Source organism: Rattus norvegicus, chromosome 14 (assembly GCF_036323735.1).
Source record: "Rattus norvegicus strain BN/NHsdMcwi chromosome 14, GRCr8, whole genome shotgun sequence".
Lineage (NCBI taxonomy): Eukaryota > Metazoa > Chordata > Mammalia > Rodentia > Muridae > Rattus > Rattus norvegicus.
The window spans coordinates 104,368,207-104,391,806 of record NC_086032.1 but is presented as its reverse complement, the minus strand read 5'-3'; positions in this window follow the sequence as shown (position 1 = coordinate 104,391,806).

Here is a 23,600-nt window from a genome sequence, read left to right as displayed (position 1 = left end):
TGCATTGCAGCATCTGTCTTTATAGCTTAATGGTTCTGCAGCATTGAGTTTCAGCAGGGAAGCCATCCGCCTCCACTTATGTAGCAATATGATTTTGAGTCCTAGTGTCTCCCAAAGCCTCCCTTGCTTTGTGAAGCCAATATTTAGAGAACTCTAGCAAACTAACACCTGCTAGCCATAAATCACATGCGGGAACCTACAACTGGACAAGCCCGGCAAGAAATAACAGATCAAATCCATGAAGAACCTCACAATGAATTAAGTAAACCTTAGACTTAATCCTGTAACCTGACAGTCGGCCGACTGACGTATGGAGAGCCGTAACATGGGAATTAGACTGGATGCCAGATGGCTGCTAGGACTCAAATTAAGAGGGAGGAAAATGGAAACAAAACTGATGTTGATGATAAACACAGGTAGGGAAGCTGACAAGGAAAATGTAGTAACAAAATAACACACAGGACTAACTAATATTTTATACCATATTCTCTTTCTTTTGTTTCTCCCAGCAAGCTTGACAGAAGGTAGTAATGTTTGACTAGTCACAGCCTAATACCAGGTGCCAGTTTGAACAGGTGCAAAAACGAAGAACAGGATGCCACCATTTGGAACATCAGCTCTTCTCTTTATGTATGTCCCTGTACGCTGAGTGGGAGCTCACCTACTAGGTTTCTTATTGCTATTTCCTTGATTAAGAGAAGTTCTACCTGACAAGAACGTAGCATCGTCCTTTAGCAGATGGGAAGAAGGAAATAGAGAAATGACCAATTAGTTTTTCTAGGATGGCATGTTCTAATTTCAACAGCCTGCCATGGTGGGATGATGTAACCACTGGAGGAATAAGATCACCCTGGATGACATAAATTGTTCCCCGTATTATTGCACAATGGCCAAGCACTGCAGCATACTTCCACTGGAGAAGGATAGTGCAATTGGCTTTGCCAATTATCAATGTTAAATGTATGATCAATTGGACAGGGGCACAACAAACAGGCAGCTTGTTCCACACAGTTGCTTGGTAAATTGGATGCAGGCAGACAGAGGAGCACAATCTCCCTCCTCCGTAGGTGGTCTCTATTTCATTAGGTTTCCAATTGATGTGGCTGCACAGTAATCCAAAAATGTGTGATGGGAACATCACTCTCATTTTTCATTAGCACTCCTTCTCAAGCGGACCGGAGGCAGGTACAAAACAAAGATTTCACCAGGCTTTCTTCTTATCCTTCTGGAGTATCCAACATCACCGCTGGGAACTTAGTTTTTCCTCATTTAGAGTCACCGTGGTGACTCACTGCAGTTTGATATGATCAACTTCCTCAAGGATGCCGTGGAAATAGAGGGAGAGTGGCTAATCTTCAAAAGAAAGTGATTTAGAAAAAAAATCAGCTTGTATTTTATACCGAACAGTAACATGACCACACAAGTTATGTGGGAAAAGGAAAATAGAGATGGAGCCCATTCCTTAGGGATTTCTGTCAGAGATGTATAAAGCATGATGGGTTTTGTTTGTTTGGTTGGTTTCGTTTTTTTTTTTTGTTTTGTTTTTTTTTTTTTTTTTTTTTTTTGGATCCTACAGATGATTCTCACTGAATTCCTCATTTTCATTTAATAAATGATGGGATTGAATCTCTGGCTTTTCCAAAGCAATGCAATTATTGGCACCAGCCTAAGACAGGAAAGTAGGACACGCGATTTACTCTGTCGTCATTACAGACCATGCTCAGCCGCAGTGCACAGTGTATGTGGAAGCAGCTAAGTACACCATTCTTTCTTCTCTTCAAAGAATTACACCATGGTATTACCCATATAGTCCCCAATGTGTGGCCTTTGGAGAACATACTCAGCTGTGTTTCATGTAGCAATGGTCCATTTGCTCGTGGAAAGCATTAGATTTTTCAGAGACAAGGAACATCATTTCTGTCCCTTTTCCCATTGCCTAATGTCAGTATCTATGTTCGTATTGACCTGAGAAGCCTTCAGATTCTCATGGAGTGAAAGAACCAGCAACGTCCTACCGTGTTTGCATCAGGAAATCTTACCACCTCATAAAAGAAGACAGCAAAAGAGGGGGACAACTTCAAGCTGCTCAGTCCTCTCGTGTGACACCAGAACCATGACTGCTCCCTTCATGCCTGACAATGATGCTCTGTCTGTAACAATGGGTTCTTCAGTAAGATACTTCATCTAGTAAGATCATACCTCCTAAACCACTCCAAACAGCTTCACCAATGTGGGACTAAGTGCTCAAATGTTAGAGTGAATCAACTCACAAGGTTTCCAGAACAAAGGAAAAAACGGTGCTGGCTTGTTTTATGTCCACTTGACATAAACTAGAGACACTTGGGAAAAGAGAACCTCAGTGGGGAAATGCCACCACTAAATTGGCCTATAAGCAATCCTGTGGTGTTTTTTCTCAACTAGTAATTGATATGGGAGGGCCAGCTTACTTCGAGTGGTGGCACCCCTGGACTGGTGGGCCCCAGCAGACTCATTTCTATAAGGAATCAGCCTGAGAAAGCCATGGGAAGCTGACCAGTAAGCAACACCCTCTTCACGAGTTTTGCCTCAGTTCCGGGCTTGCTGCCTCAGTTACTGCCCTGACTTCCATTCAGGCCTGACAGACTGGAATGGAAATAAACCCCTTCTCCATGAGTTGGTTTTCCTCATGGCCTTTCAGCACAGCAGTAGAAACCCCAAGACAGAAACCCATCTGGGCACCATCTCTGAATCAAGTCTGGCTGTATAGGACCCAAGCTTTTCTCCTCTGCTCTTCTGAATCTCATCTTTATCCCCTGTGTTTCCAGAAATTCCTTTGCCTAAGAAGTCGGAAAACACTCAGACGTCAGCTTTCACACATACCTTGAATGTTGGATCTTGTCTTCTTTGTTTCTCTGTTTGTTTATTTGCTTATATGTGTGGGTTTTCTTTCTTTCATTATCATCTACCCAGCTAGTTTAAAGAATAATATAGTAATTCTAGAATACGAGTCACAAGAAAAATAATAAACAATTCTTAAAAATATACTTTATTTTATATTTCATTTGTACTAAATATATGTCTATAAATATAGAGTATATATTCAGTTTTGTTTATACAATATATTGTATACTTAATAGCATATACCTTGCTAGGTTTATCTAATTAAGTTGTCAGAACTTTTCAATGATTGTTGTACTTATTCCTTTATCATAAATACTATCCACTGTGGGTGTGTTCATTTTATTTTAAGTGCATTCAATCTTCATCATCAAAAGACAAAACAGAGCTGCATTTTTTATAGTACGGATAGATGAGAAAAATGCAACAAACCAATCAAAGCGGATGCTGACTGTGTAAGTGCATCACACAGCTCTAGACACACAGCAGTTACTTTGTACATTTCCTAAACATCTTGCTGAAGTCTCTGATCAAGTTCGCAGCTAACTATTCATACACTTTAAATTTCTCACCTTGACAATATTTAGTATGTTGTAGCTACTTGGTTTCTTTGGAAGAGCATCTTCTTGATTCTTATAATACAAATATTGTGTCTGGTATATTGATGATATTATTGGACCTATACATGTCAATATAGCTTCCCGTTTGATGTCATGTAACATTTTTAGTATACCTTTATGGGGTCATATGAGCATAAGGAAAGGATCTGTTGTTGTCACCCCAATGAGCCTGGTGTACTTAACCCTGTGCCCTCACAGTGGGTTCCTGTAGTAGGGCAATATCTTCCTGGGACTCCCAACCCCAGCACTGCCCCACCTACCCCATCACAGTCATTGAGAAGTCAGTCAGGCCTAAAACAAGTTTTTTAAATTTTGACTCCTGTATTGACTAGAACCTTAAAAATCATGAACCATCCTTTTGGGGGAAAATGAATTTAGAACATAAATATCCAAATAGAAAAGTGATAGCATAGTGGCACCACTATGACATCTAATAAAAAGGTGTTTCCCACAAATACTCTGTTTCTTATGGCATTGACAAAGCGGGGAGAGGTATCAACTGAAAGGGGGATATTAACCAACATACTCAGACAACATTTGTAGCACAGAAATCAAGGACCACGGAAAAACCAAAAGACTCAACTTGGGATGACACAGGGTTGAGAAAACCTGGGCTATTCCCAGCATCATAACTCAGGCATGTCCTTTCTCTGCCCCTGGGTCACAGGAAAGGTCTTATACCAAGTCTGCTTCTAGCCCAGGCTGGCACAAGACTCTTCACCTCCAGTGGTCTCCCTGTTTATTTTTTAATTTTATAAAGAAATCCTTTCCTAGTTACCCTCCTGAAACTGGGAATGAGGTAATCTTTCCTAAAACTATGGATCATATCAAGAAAACACAACTTCTCCTGATTTAAAATCACAACTTATGATTTCTGAAAGGCTCGACAATCTGGACATTTACCTATTATCTGCACATTAAAGAATCAGAATCTTTAGACTAGATATTACAAGTACAAGGGAAATGCATTTGTTGAATGTCTATCATTTCATTTGTATAAATTATCAGGAAAATTAAAACCTTAAATCTTAGCACATCACAGGAATTCTGTTACGGTAATAATAAGATACATGTAAATCAAGTCTTACAAAACAGGACATTTTAGGGAAATAAGGGTCTGTACACATTTGGGCTACAGAGATGGCTCAGTGGTTAAGAGCACTGACTGCTCTTCCAAGAGGTCCTGAGTTCAATTCCCAGCAACCACATGGTGGCTCGCAACCATCTGTAATGGGATCTGATGCCCTCTTCTGGTGTGCATGAAGACTGCTACAGTGTACTCATAAAAAAACAAATCTTTTTTTTTTTAAAGGAGCTCCAATTTTATTTAAATGCTAGCAAGAAAAGACATGTGGAATACGTTATAGAGACTTTATACTTTTAAATAGTTATTTACATTCTCATGTCTAATAACTGGTCTCGCTGCTTTTCTTTTCTCTCTTCTTTTGTACATCTTGAAGGAGCAAACAGAATGCTCTCAAGGATTAACAGTGAGAGCAGCCTAGTCAAGGAGAGACAGTTTGGTTGTAAGAAGACCCTGAAGCAAGGATTCTAAAGCAAAACCACAGGGCCAATCTGAGTTTGCATTCATGATCCTTCTGCCTATGGCACTACTTGTATGTAACGTTCCATTGGTATATAAACACCAGACAGAAGGATGCTCCAGCATGCCCGCTAGTGAGCGTTTCATAATATAGTTGCACACAGAAACTTGGTCTAGTTAATTCAAACTCTGATTGTTCCTTAAAAGGCAGAATTCAAAAATTCAATTTATCTACGTAATTGACTTAAAGTGTTTATTGCATTTCTATTTCCACCTAGCAGCGAGCAACATGTTATAAAATAAAACACACAGAAAACTAAGTCCTTTTTCACAGCCTACTTATTTCCCATTTTAGGTAAGAAAAATGTTATGATGTCCTTCAGAGTTGTTAAATTTATATTGAGAATATCATTAGTTTGGCTAGATGACTTTACAAAAGAAGATCAAAGTGGCGAGGAATTGTCAGTAAGAAAAATTAGATTACTGTAGTCCTCCCATTTCAAAATAAGAGAATTGATTTGGCTTAGCTTATGGAAAATAAGTCCTATGGAATCTGCATTTCCCAGGAGTTGCAATTGACTTTGCATGGAGTGGCTACTTTCTTTAAAATCTGCCTCAACATTCAAACCAAGTTGCTAAGGCAGGGGTAACAGATTCTACTTCCAGCCAAACAGGAGGTCAGTGATAGGAAAGCCAGCAGGGAAAATTTTGAGCATCTTTCTGTCTTTGTTTCAGGGTGCACATCCATTTCTGCAGCGAAGGAGAGACCCAGAGGGAAGGACTCTCTCCAATAACCTTTCTTTGGATTTCATCTGTAGACTCAGCAGGCGCCATTGCTAGAATTTATTCTGAAGAATGCTTTCACTCAAGGATAGTCTGATTTTGACTTTTATGTTTTGTTTTGAACGAGGGCTGTTAATTTAAGCAAAATTTTGAAATGAAAGAAATTACTGACTGATTATAATGACATGTACTGATTATACTGACCTAGATTTTTGTTTGTATCTTCAAATATTATTTGTCTATTATTTAGATGAAAGTTTACTATAATTCCAATGCTTTCTGTGCACATGTTTTTACAAAATTAATACAATTTATAATTTTTTAAAAAATATTTTACTCATAAACCTAATTAGACTACTGAAGTTCTAATCTCTCTAACACTTTGGTCTTTTCATTTCTGTTTTATTTCTTTTTGGTGGTACTTTGCCATTCTCTTTAATTGGTGGCATAACTGATGGAGCCTGGGGTCTCAAATTACTTGCCACAGTCACTGGGTTATATCTCTGCGGCTGATCAGATGGGCTCTCTCTACCCTCCTATCAGAGGAGGTTTTTGTAAACTAGTGATATAAACGATTATTTTTAGTTAAGAGAAGCCCCGGGAAAGATTAAAAAAGTGGATGTAAAGCCATTCCTGTTCTTGATCTTACGTCTTTCTCATCTCAACCTTTGGAGAGTCTTGCTGGAAGAACACACGGGACGGCAGGAAGGCTTCTTACAGATCTGTGAGACCTCCTTCCACTCAAGTCCCAGGGGAGCTAGAACGCTATACCTCTGTGCTTCAAAACGTCTTTGGACCAGAAAAGGGGCCTTTATCTGCCGACATTTCAAACATATTCAATCAAATATTGATCTAGAAAATCAGCTACTTTTTCGTCTAGCAAAGATATTAAATTAGTAGTGCCTACTGCAGGCCTACGTATGGGCGGGAAGATAATGGTGGGATCCTAGGCTATTCCTAGGATCAAAAGTTTGTATGGACCCCAACGTGATTTAACGTTTTCTGTAGTGCTTGGAGACAAAGGGGTGAAAGATCTGCTTGCCAAAGTAATGTGCTGGAGATTAGCTCACGTGGCGAGTCCTTGCTTCAGGAAACCAGGTGATGGTTTTCAAATCCATCTCATCTCTGCAAATGAAAGGAACAGAACGTGGCCTGCTTCACCCCACTGACAGGTTTTCAGCACCAGAAATACCTTACGGGAGGTGCAGGTCGCAAGCGTTCCTCTGACTCATAAACAGCCTTTCTTTCTATTGTGTCCTGTTTCCAAGAAGTCTGTAATGCTGTGCTATTAAAGAACAGGAGGCTCGCCTGCCAGTTCTACCATAACATGAGGCTAGCAAAAATGAGCAGCAAAGATCTGGAAACAAAGTGTTTATAATTTTAACCTTATTTTATGAGATTCTGTGTTCAAATCGGTATGTGTTATAAAGAATAATCTTGCACTCCCACTGACACCTAAATTGAGTTAGTTCAGTTTTAATTAGAAATGTTAAGTTGCAGGAAAGTTTGTCTCTTTCAAAACTAACTTTTTTTTTGTATATTTATGTCACCTTTGAAATCTATAAATAATTTTTATAATTCATTCCTTAAATTTTCCTTTAACTTATTCAAGGGAAGAATGGATTATGCATTTTACAAATTATTTATACTCAAATCAACATTTCATGAGTAGCAAAACTAGAAAATAAGACATTCATCTTTCCCTTTTGAATCCCCTAGCTGCCATAGAAATCATAATGAACCTACTGGTTAAAAGCTGCTGGCATGGAGACCACTCACGTGAAAAGTCACTGCCCTCGTTAAAAATAAAATTGTGTGTTCTGGAGTTGACAGTAGCTTGATGCAAATCAGATTCCCAAATAAGATAGGTCGTATTTTGAAAATTGACCCTGACTGGAATCTTAAGGCTCTAGAATTATCTTAAAAAGATTGTCTCAAATAGTGTCAACACGTTTAAGAGTTTGTGCTTACGTGACTGACCATAAAACCAAACTGATATTTTGTTTACGCTATTATTAGAATCTGGGCAATGCAAACCGGTGAGAGAAAACAGTGTCCTTGAAAAACCACTGTAGAGCCACAACCCTCCTACTCAATGAGGAGGCAGTGATGGCCGAGTATACTGAACCCTGTTCTTAAGAATCCCCGAATGAGCACACAGTAGTGACGTGGACTATGATAGAAAAGGAGCAACATTAGCTAGGTTTCTAGGGTATGTGGGCATCCTGTTCATTACTAGAATCAATGCAGAATCTTATGTGAATGGTGACAAGATTAATTGGAAGTTTAATAACTCAGAACATCCGACTGCACAGGACTTTTGCAAAAGAAGTGTCTGAATTCAGTTGTGACATACTTAGTAAGAAACTAGGGTATATCGTGACTAAGGCTAGTAAACACTTACAATGTGCTGTGACTAAGCTTAGCCAGCGACTCTGGTGTGCTGTGACTTTCAAGGCAAAGCAGGCGGTTCTAGGTCATTAACAAATGTCGAGGTGTAGACTGAGACAGGAAAAGAAATCTGTGTGTTTGACATTGATAAAAAGTATTGAGCTTTATTTCTGGGAAGTATGACTTGAGGGTTATTGCAAAATCTGCTAGTTTTCTAGAGGAGCTGAATCTCTACAGGGAAAGGTTCAGAAATCACAGCCACGAGAAACATCTGAAGGAAGCGCAAATCTTGGAAGACACGACAGGGAGATTATCACAGTGTTTTTAAATAATTAATATGCTGTCATGGAGATGAATTAGATAGTCTTGTATAGCGACACATGACAGACCTCAGGATCTCCAAAGGCTGGAAGTTACAAGCTTAGGTTTAACGTTAGTAATGAATCTTCTGCCAGTTGGATATAATGAGCCCATCTATGAGGTAGTAGATTTCAAGGTATTAGAAATGTTAGGCTAGTGGCTTGCATAAGGGCATTGTCCAAAAAATATTATAAACTCATTGAGACACTGGACCAAGTTTTTATTAATACCTCTTTTTAATTAGTCCCCTTTTAAACTCCAAATTTCTCTGGTTTCGTGTTATAATTACTTAACCATTTCATCAATAAGTATAAAAAATGTAAAATTTTTATCCCTCTACAGAAATTTAGTGATAGATTTAGAGGGATCACTGGGTGGGGGGATATATAGCATACCATCTTTGACTTAACATACTTCAAATCTGTTTCAGATAGCATTTGAAATGTAAAGAAACAGCAGGTTATGAAAACAAGCTCTGATACAATTTATGTGCAAAGTTCTCTGAGAAAATGGTAGAACTGCTGATCCTCTAAGAAAAGAGTTCGCTTCCCAGCACCCAAAATGTGGGTGGCTCAAAACCACCAATAAACCTGGGTCTAGAGGAACAATATTCTTTTCTAGACTCTGTGACATCCTGTACTCACCTGTGAACATTCCACCTCCATGTGTACATATAAGTAAGGATGAAAACAAATCATTTAAAATGGAGTGTTATGTGTCTGCCCTGAGTAAATTCCACAGTGAGCACTGCTCAGGGACATGGAGCCTCAGCTTGGCTAAAGAGGCCTAAACATAAGCTATCGGGCTGGTGTGCTAATACTGGGCATATAATACTTTATAAAATGTATGTAGAATTAAATAGCTCTTGACTCCTATCATGATGTGATTTTTGTTTTGCACCAAACATACCTTACTTATTTTCATTGACTATCCCTACTTAGAAATGTGAAATTTCCTTTCTCTGTGGTAGAGTTTATTAAAAACAGCCGCTTTAAAACTTTACTCATAAACAACACAATTGTACTTTTGGTGGGGATTGCATCTGTAGGCTGCTTTTGGTAAGATGTAAAATTTTGTTATTTTAATGCACTCAGAGATGAAATCATGTCAAAACGAAGTTGGTTTTATGGCTTTTTTTAATTATCTGAAACCCTGTTCCCTAAGGCTGTGACCTTCTGTGCTCCCGTGTCACTCAGCCCTAATCAACAGCTAAAGATGTCCTGGTTTGTCATAATATATACTATATGTATCAATAGGCCACTGCTATTTCTAGTCAAATTGAAGGAGATTGCTTTTCTACACATCTTCCTTTGATAGCCAACTGGTCAAGGTCAACATCTACGCTGCTTTTGTCTTTAGGTATTTACAATACTGTTATTAGCATTTGTGTACAAGCTTACATTTGTTCCTTTCTCTTACTCTAGGGCATAGATGTAAGAGTCAACTTGTTAGAGTACATGGTGTTTTAGTCTCAGTTCTATATGAAACTATCTGACATAAATAATGTAAGGGAGGAAGGAGTTATTATGGGTGAGAATTCATGGCCTACAGTGCATTCTGGGTTGGACTTGCGACTCTGGCCTGCAATGGGGCAGACATCCTATGGATGTAGTGTTATGAAGCAGTGCAGATCATGCCATTGTGCTTGAGAAGCAGAGATAGCAAGGAGCAGTAGCCAGAGCTAACACATACCCAAAGGAATACTTCCCCGTGACCCCCTTTCTACATCTGGGACTCACCTTCCAGGTTCGGGCATCTTCCAGTAGTCTACTCAGAGTTTGAAACTATCAGTGAAGCAAACCATTGATTAGGTCAGGGTCTTCACAATCTAATCATCTTTGGAGTCACCTTCTAAATGTGCTCAGAGCTTCGTTTCACTAATTTTCTTGGCATCTCTCAATTTAATCTCAAACTGAGAATTAAGAATAATCTTTTCACCTGGTAACTCAATATTTAGCAGTTTGAAGAAAAAGGAGTAGGACTGCTTTCCAAGATGGCTGTGTCATGTGACATCCTGTAAACAGTTCACGAAGGGTCTAGTTTCTCCATCTTTTGGTAAACACTATTATCAAACTTTAATTCTAGTCATCCTGGTGAGGGTGATGTGTGAGCTCATCATAGTTTTATAATTCTTTGATGATTAATAATGCTATCTTCTCATGTTTGCATTGTATAGTTTATAAATTTTAGACAGACATTTAGATAATCTGTGTAATTTTAAAATTAAATTATATATCTTTTTATTGCGTTATAGATTTTTTTTAGAGTTTATTGATATTTATTACTTACAAAGAACTGGCTCACACGATCATGGAAATAGGTGTGTTTAAAATCAGCAGAGCTGGTATGCCAAGTTGAAGGCCATTTACAGAAGTCTGCTCTTTTTTTTTTTTTTTTTTTTTAATTAACTTGAGTATTTCTTATATACATTTCGAGTGTTATTCCCATTCCCAGTTTCCGGGCAAACATTCCCCTCCCCCCTCCCCTTCTTTATGGGCGTTCCCCTCCCCATCCTCCCCCCCTTGCCGCCCTCCCCTCAACAATCTAGTTCACTGGGGGTTCAGTCTTAGAAGGACCTAGGGCTTCCCCTTCCACTGGTGCTCTTACTAGGATATTCATTGCTACCTATGAGGTCAGAGTCCAGGGTCAGTCCATGTATAGTCTTCAGGTAGTGGCTTAGTCCCTGGAAGCTCTGGTTGCTTGGCATTGTTGTTCATATGGGGTCTCGAGCCCCTTCAAGCTCTTCCAGTTCTTTCTCTGATTCCTTCAACGGGGGTCCTATTCTCAATTCAGTGGTTTGCTGCTGGCATTCGCCTCTGTGTTTGCTGTATTCTGGCTGTGTCTCTCGGGAGAGATCTACATCCGACTCCTGTCAGCCTGCACTTCTTTGCTTCATCCATCTTGTCTAACTGGATGACTGTATATGCATGGGCCACATGTGGGGCAGGCTCTGAATGGGTGTTCCTTCTGTGTCTGTTTTAATCTTTGCCTCTCTATTCCCTGCCAAGGGTATTCTTGTTCCCCTTTTAAAGAAGGAGTGAAGAATTCACATTTTGAGATCATCCGTCTTGAGTTTCATTTGTTCTAGGCATCTAGGGTAATTCAAGCATTTGGGCTAATAGCCACTTATCAATGAGTGCATACCATGTGTGTTTTTCTGTGATTGGGTTAGCTCACTCAGGATGATATTTTCCAGTTCCAACCATTTGCCTATGAATTTCATAAAGTCATTGTTTTTGGTAGCTGAGTAATATTCCATTGTGTAGATGTACCACATTTTCTGTATCCATTCCTCTGTTGAAGGGCATCTGGGTTCTTTCCAGCTTCTGGCTATTATAAGTAAGGCTGTGGTGAGCATAGTGGAGCACGTGTCTTTTTTATATGTTGGGGCATCTTTTGGGTATATGCCCAAGAGAGGTATAGCTGGATCCTCAGGCAGTTCAATGTTCAATTTTCTGAGGAACCTCCAGACTGATTTCCAGAATAGTTGTAACAGTCTGCAAGCCCACCAACAATGGAGGAGTGTTCCTCTTTCTCCGCATCCTCGCCAGCATCTGCTGTCACCTGAGTTTTTGATCTTAGCCATTCTCACTGGTGTGAGGTGAAATCTCAGGGTTGTTTTGATTTGCATTTCCCTTATGACTAAAGATGTTGATCATTTCTTTAGGTGTTTCTCAGCCATTCGGCATTCCTCAGCTGTGAATTCTTTGTTTAGCTCTGAGCCCCATTTTTTAATAGGGTTATTTGTCTCCCTGCGGTCTAACTTCTTGAGTTCTTTGTATATTTTGGATATAAGGCCTCTATCTGTTGTAGGATTGGTAAAGATCTTTTCCCAATCTGTTGGTTGCCGTTTTGTCCTAACCACAGTGTCCTTTGCCTTACAGAAGCTTTGCAGTTTTATGAGATCCCATTTGTCGATTCTTGATCTTAGAGCATAAGCCATTGGTGTTTTGTTCAGGAAATTTTTTCCAGTGCCCATGTGTTCCAGATGCTTCCCTAGTTTTTCTTCTATTAGTTTGAGTGTATCTGGTTTGATGTGGAGGTCCTTGATCCACTTGGACTTAAGCTTTGTACAGGGTGATAAGCATGGATCGATCTGCATTCTTCTACATGTTGACCTCCAGTTGAACCAGCACCATTTGCTGCAAATGCTATCTTTTTTCCATTGGATGGTTTTGGCTCCTTTGTCAAAAATCAAGTGCCCATAGGTGTGTGGGTTCATTTCTGGGTCTTCAATTCTATTCCATTGGTCTATCTGTCTGTCTCTGTACCAATACCATGCAGTTTTTATCACTATTGCTCTAATACTGCTTGAGTTCAGGGATAGTGATTCCCCCTGAAGTCCTTTTATTGTTGAGGATAGTTTTAGCTATCCTGGGTTTTTTGTTATTCCAGATGAATTTGCAAATTGTTCTGTCTAACTCTTTGAAGAATTGGATTGGTATTTTGATGGGGATTGCATTGAATCTGTAGATCGCTTTTGGTAGAATGGCCATTTTTACTATATTAATCCTGCCAATCCATGAGCATGGGAGATCTTTCCATCTTCTGGGGTCTTCTTCAATTTCTTTCTTCAGAGGCTTGAAGTTCTTATTGTACAGTTCTTTTACTTGCTTGGTTAAAGTCACACCGAGGTACTTTATATTATTTGGGTCTATTATGAAGGGTGTCGTTTCCCTAATTTCTTTCTCGGCTTGTTTCTCTTTTGTGTAGAGGAAGGCTACTGATTTGAGTTAATTTTATACACAGCCACTTTGCTGAAGTTGTTTATCAGCTTTAGTAGTTCTCTGGTGGAACTTTTGGGATCACTTAAATATACTAGCATATCATCTGCAAATAGTGATATTTTGACTTCTTCTTTTCTGATCTGTATCCCCTTGACCTCTTTTGTTGTCTGATTGCTCTGGCTAGAACTTCAAGAACTATATTGAATAAGTAGGGAGAGAGTGGACAGCCTTGTCTAGTCCCTGATTTTAGTGGGATCGCTTCAAGTTTCTCTCCATTTAGTTTAATGTTAGCAACTGGTTTGCTGTATATGGCTTTTACTATGTTTAGGTATGGGCCTTGAATTCCTATTCTTTCCAGGACTTTTATCATGAAGGGGTGTTGAATTTTGTCAAATGCTTTCTCAGCATCTAATGAAATGATCATGTGGTTTTGTTCTTTCAGTTTGTTTATATAATGGATCATGTTGATGGTTTTCTGTATATTAAACCATCCCTGCATGCCTGGGATGAAGCCTACTTGATCATGGTGGATGATTGTTTTGATGTCCTCTTGGATTCGGTTTGCCAGAATTTTTTGAGTATTTTTGCGTCGATATTCATAAGGGAAATTGGTCTGAAGTTCTCTTTCTTTGTTGTGTCTTTGTGTGGTTTAGGTATAAAAGTGATTGTGGCTTCATAGAAGGAATTCGGTAGGGCTCCATCTGTTTCAATTTTGTGGAATAGTTTGGATAATATTGGTATGAGTCTTCTATGAAGGTCTGATAGAATTCTGCACTAAACCCGTCTGGACCTGGGCTCTTTTTGGTTGGAAGACCTTTAATGACTGTTTCTATTTCCTTTGGAGTTATGGGGTTGTTTAACTGGTTTATCTGTTCCTGATTTAACTTCGATACCTGGTATCTGTCTAGGAAATTGTCCATTTCCTGCAGATTTTCAAGTTTTCTTGAATATAGGCTTTGATAGTAAGATCTGATGATTTTTTTAATTTCCTCTGAATCTGTAGTTATGTCTCCCTTTTCATTTCTTATTTTGTTAATTTGGATACGCTCTCTGTGTCCTCTCGTTAGTCTGGCTAAGGGTTTATCTATCTTGTTGAGTTTCTCAAAGAACCAACTTTTGGTTCTGTTGATTCTTTCTATGGTCCTTTTTGTTTCTACTTGTTTGATTTCAGCACTGAGTTTGATTATTTCCTGCCTTCTACTCCTCCTGGGTGTGTTTGCTTCTTTTTGTTCTAGAGATTTTAGGTGTGCTGTCAAGCTGCTGACATATGCTCTTTCCTGTTTCTTTCTGCAGGCACTCAGCTCTATGAGTTTTCCTCTTAGCACAGCTTTCATTGTGTCCCATAAGTTTGGGTATGTTGTACCTTCATTTTCATTAAATTCTAAAAAGTCTTTAATTTCTTTCTTTATTTCTTCCTTGACCAGGTTATCATTGAGTAGAGCATTGTTCAATTTCCACGTATATGTGGGCATTCTTCCCTTATTGTTATTGAAGACCAGTTTTAGGCCGTGGTGGTCCGATAGCACGCATGGGATTATTTCTATCTTTCTGTACCTGTTGAGGCCCGTTTTTTGACCAATTATATGGTCAATTTTGGAGAAAGTACCATGAGGAGCTGAGAAGAAGGTATATCCTTTTGCTTTAGGGTAGAATGTTCTATAAATATCTGTTAAGTCCATTTGGCTCGTGACTTCTCTTAGTCTGTCTACGTCTCTGTTTAATTTCTGTTTCCATGATCTGTCCATTGATGAGAGTGGGGTGTTGAAGTCTCCTACTATTATTGTGTGAGGTGCAATGTGTGTTTTGAGCTTTAGTAAGGTTTCTTTTACGTATGTAGGTGCCCTTGTATTTGGGGCATAGATATTTAGGATTGAGAGTTCATCTTGGTGGATTTTTCCTTTGATGAATATGAAGTATCCTTCCTTATTTTTTTGATGAATTTTAGTTGAAAATTGATTTTATTTGATATTAGAATGGCTACTCCAGCTTGCTTCTTCTGACGATTTGCTTGGAAAGTTGTTTTCCAGCCTTTCACTCTGAGGTAGTATCTGTCTTTGTCTCTGATGTGTGTTTCCTGTAGGCAGCAAAATGCAGGGTCCTCGTTGCGTATCCAGTTTGTTAATCTATGTCTTTTTATTGGAGAGTTGAGGCCATTGATGTTGAGAGATATTAAGGAGTAGTGATTATTGCTTCCTGTTATATTCATATTTGGATGTGAGGTTATGTTTGTGTGCTTTTCTTCTCTTTGTTTTGTTGCCAAGACGATTAGTTTCTTGCTTCCTCTAGGGTATAGCTTGCCTCCTTATGTTAGGCTTTACCATTTATTATCCTTTGTAGTGCTGGATTTGTAGAAAGATATTGTGTAAATTTGGTTTTGTCATGGAATATCTTGGTTTCTCCATCTATGTTAATTGAGAGTTTTGCAGGGTACAGTAACCTGAGCTGGCATTTGTATTCTCTTAGGGTCTGTATGACATCTGTCCAGGATCTTCTGGCTTTCATAGTTTCTGGCGAAAATCTGGTGTAATTCTGATAGGTCTGCCTTTATATGTTACTTGACCTTTTTCCCTTACTGCTTTTAATATTCTTTCTTTATTTAGTGTGTTTGGTGTTTTGACTATTATGTGACGGGAGCTGTTTCTTTTTTGGAGTTCTGTAGGCTTTTTGTATGCCTATATGTATCTCTTTCTTTAGGTTAGGGAAGTTTTCTTCTATGATTTTGTTGAAGATATTTACTGGTCCTTTGAGCTGGGAGTCTTCACTCTCTTCTATACCTATTATCCCTAGGTTTGATCTTCTCATTGAGTCCTGGATTTCCTGTATGTTTTGGACCAGTAGCTTTTTCTGCTTTACATTATCTTTGACAGTTGTGTCGATGATTTCTATGGAATCTTCTGCTCCTGAGATTCTCTCTTCTATCTCTTGTATTCTGTTGGTGAAGCTCGTATCTACAGCTCCTTGTCTCTTCTTTTGGTTTTCTATATCCAGGGTTGTTTCCATGTGTTCTTTCTTGATTGCTTCTATTTCCATTTTTAATTCCTTCAACTGTTTGATTGTGTTTTCCTGGAATTCTTTCAGGGATTTTTGTGACTCCTCTCTATGGGCTTCTACTTGTTTATTTATGATTTCCTGGAATTCTTTCAGGGATTTTTGTGATTCCTCTCTGTAGGCTTCTACTTGTTCTCTAAGGGAGTTCTTCACGACTTTCTTGAAGTCCTCCAGCATCCTGATCAAATATGATTTTGAAACTAGATCTTGCTTTTCTGGTGTGTTTGGATATTCCGTGGATATTTACTTTGGTGGGAGAATTGGGCTCCGATGATGCCATGTAGTCTTGGTTTCTGTTGCTTGGGTTCCTGCGCTTGCCTCTTACCATCAGATTATCTCTAGTGTTACTTTGTTCTGCTATTTCTGACAGTGGCTAGACTGTCCTATAAGCCTGTGTGTCAGGAGTGCTGTAGACCTGTTTTCCTGTTTTCTTTCAGCCAGTTATGGGGACAGAGTGTTCTGCTTTCGGGCGTGTAGTTTTTCCTATGTACAGGCCTTCAGCTGTTCCTGTGGGCCTGTGTCTGGTGTTCACCAGGCAGGTCACTTGCAGCAGAAAAGTTGGTCTTACCTGTGGTCCCGAGGCTCAAGTTTGCTCTGGGGTGCTGCCTACGAGCTCTGCATGGCGGCAGCAACCAGGAAGATCTGTGCCGCCGTTCCCGGGAGTCTCAGTGCACCAGGGTTCCAGATGGCGTTTGGTGTTTTCCTCTGGCGTCAGAGATGTGTGCAGAGTGCAGTCTCTTCTGGTTTCCCAGGCGTGTCTGCCTCTCTGTAGGTTTAGCTCTTCCTCCCACAGGATTTGAGTGCAGAGAACTGTTTATCCGGTCTGTCCCTTCAGGTTCTGGCAGTGTCTCAGGCGCAGGGGTCCTGCTGCTCCTGGGCCCTCCCCCACGGGAACCCAGCAGCTGTATACAGTTTCCTCTTGGGCCAGGGATGTGGGCAGGGGTGGGCAGTGTTGGTGGTCTCTTCCGCTCTGCAGCCTCAGGAGTGCCCACCTGACCAGGCGGTGAAGTCTCCCTCCCACGGGGTCTGCGTTATAGATTTTTATACACAATTCCTAGCAGATGTACAGTTTATAAAATCTTTATCTGTTCTGTGGATTATCTTTTCTCTTTTTTTGTGTATCTAGTATGTATAGAAGTATAAAGTCAAATACAGTTTTTTCTTGTTCCTTGTACTTTTGTGTCATAGAAAAGGCAATATTGTCGCATCTGAAGATGTAAAAGATTTGTCTTCTAAGACTCTTTATAGTTTTAGCTTTTACATTTGTGGTTTTAACCTATTTGTATCAATGTCTGTATACACTCTGATAGCTTTTCGTCTAACTGTACCAGTTCCATTTGATAAAAGTAAGTCTTCGTTTTCCCCATTGGATGGTTTTGAAACTCTTATCTAAAGTCAATCTTAGATACATGATGAAGTTAATACTAACAGCTGGCAATTGAATGATGATTTACAACTGATAAAGGATTTTCAAATAATTTATACTTCAGTTAATCTTAAACACAATTAAACAGGTAACATGTTCCCTTTTTACAAATGATAATATTGATATCCATTTATCTTAATGAATTCCAAAGTGACCCATAAATAAAGATGGAAAATCAGAAAGGACATCATATCTTTTGATGGAAGCTTTTGTTATTATCCCACAGCTACACACGTGACAACTCCTGAAGTCTTAGAAATGGGTATTTTTCTGAAGCAGCCTAACAGCTTGTACACAGAAGAGAAAGCACTGATAGTAGCTTTCTTTAGAAATATGAAATAGAAAGGCATTATCGTTTATTGGGCCAAAAGGGAAGCACCATTGGAAGCTTACAGAACTTACCACAGAAATGAAAGAAGAACCTTGGAAAATCAAATATCATGGAGGATATGGGATTCAGCTTATAAGAACTAGAAAGAATTTTAACCAGAGCTCTATGGTCAAAATAGATATAGATGTTTGCCACTGTGAGGATATTTTATCCAAGATTCTAATTCTAGAAGAGACTAGATTTTGATTGGCATAGCTATAACTTCAGGTTTGAAGAATCTTGAATAAGATCAGTGTGGGTAACATGGAATCGGAGTAATATTTATAAAAGGAAATGGCCACTGAGACAATAAGGTTTTTTATTCTATATTCATATGTATAAACTGCATTTTCTTTATCTTTATCACTAAAATTGAGGAAATTGAAAATTGGAGGAAAATTGATGAGTTGCAATGTTTTGAAAAATGTGAAAGGACCTGTGGACTTTTTACTTAAGGAACCTTGGTCTGCAAGTTCTAACTCATTTGACACCTTTCCTTGCCTCTGCTGCAAGGTCTCAGCACAGACCAGGGCAGATTGGACCTGGTCATTTCCTGGTAAGTTCCTTATCTGGAGACTCAGACACATAATGGGGACGTAAACACTCACATCACAGACACACTGATTTTCCTGTACTGGATACTCTGTCCTGCTCTTAGGGGTTTTGATGATAGCCAGATTTAAAGCCATTCTGTTGTTCATCCAACTTTCTCTCTGCTGGCATTGTTGAAGAACTTTATATTTGCAGTATAAAAATGGGCTCTCGGGCTGGAGAGATGTCTCAGTGGTTAAAGAGCACCGACTGCTCTTGCAGAGGTCCTGAGTTCAATTCCCAGCAACCACATGGTGACTCACAACCATCTGTAAAGAGATCCGATGTCCTCTTCTGGTGTATCAGAAGATAGCTACAGTGTACTTACATATAATAAATGAATAAAATATGGGCTCTCAACATCAAACTAAATGGAGAGAAACTTGAAGCAATCCCACAAAAATCAGGAACTAGGCAAGGCTGCCCACTCTTTCCCTACTTGTTCAATATAGTACTAGAAATCCTATCCAGAGCAATCAGACAGCAAAAGGAGGTAGAAGGGATACAAATTGAAAAGGAAGAAGTCAAAATATCACTATTTGCTGATGATATGATAGTATAGTTAAGTGACCCCAAAAGCTCCAGAGAACTACTAAGCCTGATAATCAACTTCAGCAAAGGACTGGATATAAAATTAATTTAAGCAAATCAGTAGTCTTCTTCCATTCAAAGGATAAACAAGCTGAGAAAGAAATTAGGAAAATGGCACCTTCCACAATAGTCACAAATTACATAAAATATCTGAGTGTGACTCTAATCAAGCAAGTGAAAGACCTATATAACAAGAAGTTCAAGTCTTTGAAGGAAAAAAAATGAAGAAGATCTCAGAAGATGGAAAGATCTCCTATGCTCCTGAATTGGCAGAATTAATATAGTAAAGATGGCCATTTTGCCAAAAGCAATCTACAGATCCAGTACAATCCCCATCAAAAATTCCAACTCAGTTCTCTGTTGAGTTAGAAAGATCAATTTGCAAATTCATTTGGAATAACAAAAAATTCAGGATAGCAAAAACTCTCCTCAACAATAAAAGAACTACTGGGGGAATCACTGTACCTGACCTCAAGCTGTATTATAGAGCAATAGTGATAAAAACTGCATGGTATTGTTACAGAGACAGACAGGCAGATCAATGGAATACAATTGAAGACCCAGAAATGAACTCACACAACTATGGTCACTTGATCTTTGACAAATGACAAATGAGGTAAAATCATCCAGTTGGGGGAAAAAGACAGCATTTTCAACTAATGGTGCTGGTTCAATGGGAGGTCAGCATGCAGAAGAATGCAAATTGACCAATTCTTATCACCCTGTACAAAGCTTAAGTCCAAGTGGATCATGGATCTCCACATCAAACCGGATACACTCAAACTAATAGAAGAGAAAGTGAAGAAGTGCCTGGAACACATGAGTACTGGGGAAAATTTCCTGAACAAAACATCAATGGTTTACGCTCTAAGATCAAGAATGGACAAATGGGATCTCATAAAACTGAGAAGCTTCTATAAGGCAAAGGGCACTGTCATTAGGACAAAACGGCAACCAAAAGATTAGGAAAAGATCTTTACCAATCCTACATCTGATACAGGGCTAATATCCAACATATACAAAGAAAAAAGGAAGTTAGACTCCAGAGAGCCAATTAGCCCTATTAAAAAATGGGATACAGAGCTAAACAAAAAATTCTCAGTTGAGGAATATCAAATGTCTTAGAAGTATCTAAAGAAATGTTCAACATCCTTAGTCATCAGGGAAATGCAATTCATAACAACCCTGCGATTCCAATTCCGATTCTGCCTCACATCAGTCAGAGTGGCTAAGATCAAAAACTCTGGTGACAAAAGATGCTATCGAGGATGTGGAGAAAGGGGAACACGCCTGTACTGTTGCTGGGATTGCAAGCTGGTACAACCACTCTGGAAATCAGTCTGGAGGTTCCTCAGAAAATTGGACATTGTACTATCTGAGGAACCAGTTATACTAGTCCTCGGCATATATCCAAATGATGCGCCACCATGTTCATAGCAGCCTTATTTATAATAGCCAGAAGCTGGAAATAAGCCAGATGCCCTTCAACAGAGGAATGGATATAGAAAATGTGGTACATCTATACAATGGAGCACTACTCAGCTATCAAAAACAATGACTTCATGAAATTCATAGGCAAATGTATGGAACTAGAAATATTATCCTGCTTCAGGTTGCTGCCCTCATGAAGAGCTGAAAGCCAGCCACCAGAAGCGACTACATGCCTAGAGCAGAGGTAAGGTCAACTTTTCTGCTCCAAGTGACCTGCCTGGTGAACTTAGGACACACAAAGGCAGAAGTCCTCTGGGACCGAGGCTGTGGCCCAAACTTCTCTGATCCCGGCCCACAGCTCCCTGGTCCCAAATCCCATGGGAGAGAGAGCTGATCACCCAGAAGTGCGGTAAATCCTGAGACTGCAGGGCAGGACAGACTGCCACTTCTGTCCACCTTTGTCCACATCCCTAGCCCAAGAAGAAACTGCATAGTGCCTCTGGACACAGGAATATAGGAGCAGTCAGCTACAGGAGCACCGTGGTCCAGATCTGTGTCCATATCTGAACTGAGCAGGTCAAACAGCTGCCTACACCCAAATCCCATGTGTGTGGGTGGGGAAGGGGAGCTACTCAGAGGTACAGACACCACTGAGAACCCACAGGAGACAACGCTCTGCTCATATTCCTGACACAAGAGGAAAACGCCAAGTGCCACGTGTGCCCCCTGCACCTAGGAGCAGCAGGGGTGGGACCCATCCTTCTGGTTGCTGTCCTGACTGAGAGCTAAAAGCCAGCCTCCAGGAGCAACTACATCCCTGAGAGCAGAACACTCTATTCCCATAACTGGCTGAAAGAAAACAGGTGTTACTTACAGGAGTGCTGGCACACAGGCCCACAGGAAAGTCAAGCCACCATTAGAAACAGAAAGAAAGGTTAACACCAGAGATAACCTAATGGCGAGAGGCAAGCACAGGAACCCAAGCAACAGAAACCAAGACTACTTGGCATCACCAGAACCCAGTTGTCCCACAAAAGCAAACACTGGATATCCAAACACACGGGAAAAGCAAGATCTAGATTTAAAATCACATTTTAAGATGATGATGGAGGACTTTAAAAAGGTCATAAATAACTCCCTTAAGGAATTACAGGACAACACAAGTAAACAAGTAGAAGCCCTTAAAGAGAAAAGACAAAAATTCCTTAAAGAACTACTGGAGAAAACAACCAAACAAGAGAAGGAAATGAACAAAACCATCAACGAGTTAAAAATGGAAATAGAAACAATAAAGAAAGCAAAAGGGGAGACAAAGCTGGAGATAGAAAACCTAGGGAAGAGATCAGGAGTCGTAGATGTGAGCATCACCAACAGACAAGAGATAGAAGAATCTCAGAAGCAGAGGATACAGTAGAAAACATGAACATTACTGTCAAAGATGATGTAAAACAGAAAAAGCTACTAACTCAAATCATACAGGAAATCCAGGACACAATGAGAAAATCAAACCTAAGGATAATAGCTATGGAAGAGAGTGAAGACTACAAACTTAAAGGGTCAGTAAATATCTTCAACCAAATCATAGAAGAAAACTTCCCTAACCTAAAGAAAGAGATGCCCATAAACATACAAGAAGCCACAGAACTCAGAATAGATTGGACCAGAAAAGAAATTCCTCCCATCACATAATAGTCAAAACACCAAATGCACAAAACACAGAAAGAATATTAAAATCAGTAAGGGGAAAAGGTCAAGTAACATATAAAGGCAGACCTATCAGAATTATACCAGACTTCTTTCTCATCAGAGACTATGAAAGCCAGAAGATCCTATACAGATGTCATACAGACCCTAAGAGAACACAAATGCCAGCCCAGTCTACTATATCCAGCAAAACTATCAATTAACATCGAGGGAGAAACCAAGATATTCCATGACAATACCAAATTTACACAATATCTTTCTACAAATCCAGCACTACAAAGGATAATAAATATCAAAGCCCAACAAAAGGATGTAAACTACATCCTAGAAAGCAAGAAAGTAATATCTTTGCAACAAAACCAAAAGAAGAGAAGCACACAAGCATAATCCCACCTCCAAATATGAAAATAATACGAAGCAACAATCACTATTCCTTAATATCTCTCAACATCAATGGACTCAATTCCACAACAAAAAGACACAGATTAACAGACTGGATACGTGAAGAGGAACCAGCATTTTGCTGCCAGAGGAAACACACCTCAGAGACAAAGACAGACACTACCTCAGAGTAAAAGGCTGAAAAACCATTTTCCAATCAAATGGTCTGAAGAAACAAGCTGGAGTAGCCATTCTAATATCGAATAAAATAGACTTTCAACCAAAAGTTATTAAAAAAGATAAGGAAGGGCACTTCATAGTCATCAAAGGAAAAATCCACCAAGATGAAAATATCTATGCTCCAAATACAAGGGTACATACATACATAAAAAGAACCTTACTAAATGTCAAAGCACTCATTGCAACTCACACAATCATAGTAGGAAATTTCAACACCCCACTCTCATCAATGGAGAGACCATGGAAACAGAAATTAAACAGAGACATAGAGAGATTAACAGAAGTTGTGAACCAAATGACCTTAACAGATATTTATAGAACATTCCATCCTAAAACAAAAGGATATACCTTCTTCTCACCACCTCATAGTACCTTCTCTCTCAACAGATACAGAAAAATAGAAATCATCCCATTCATCCTATCAGACCACCACAGACAAAGCCTTGTCTTCAAAAACAATAAGGAAAGAATGCCCACACATATATGGAAGTTGAACAATGCTCTACTCAATGACAAC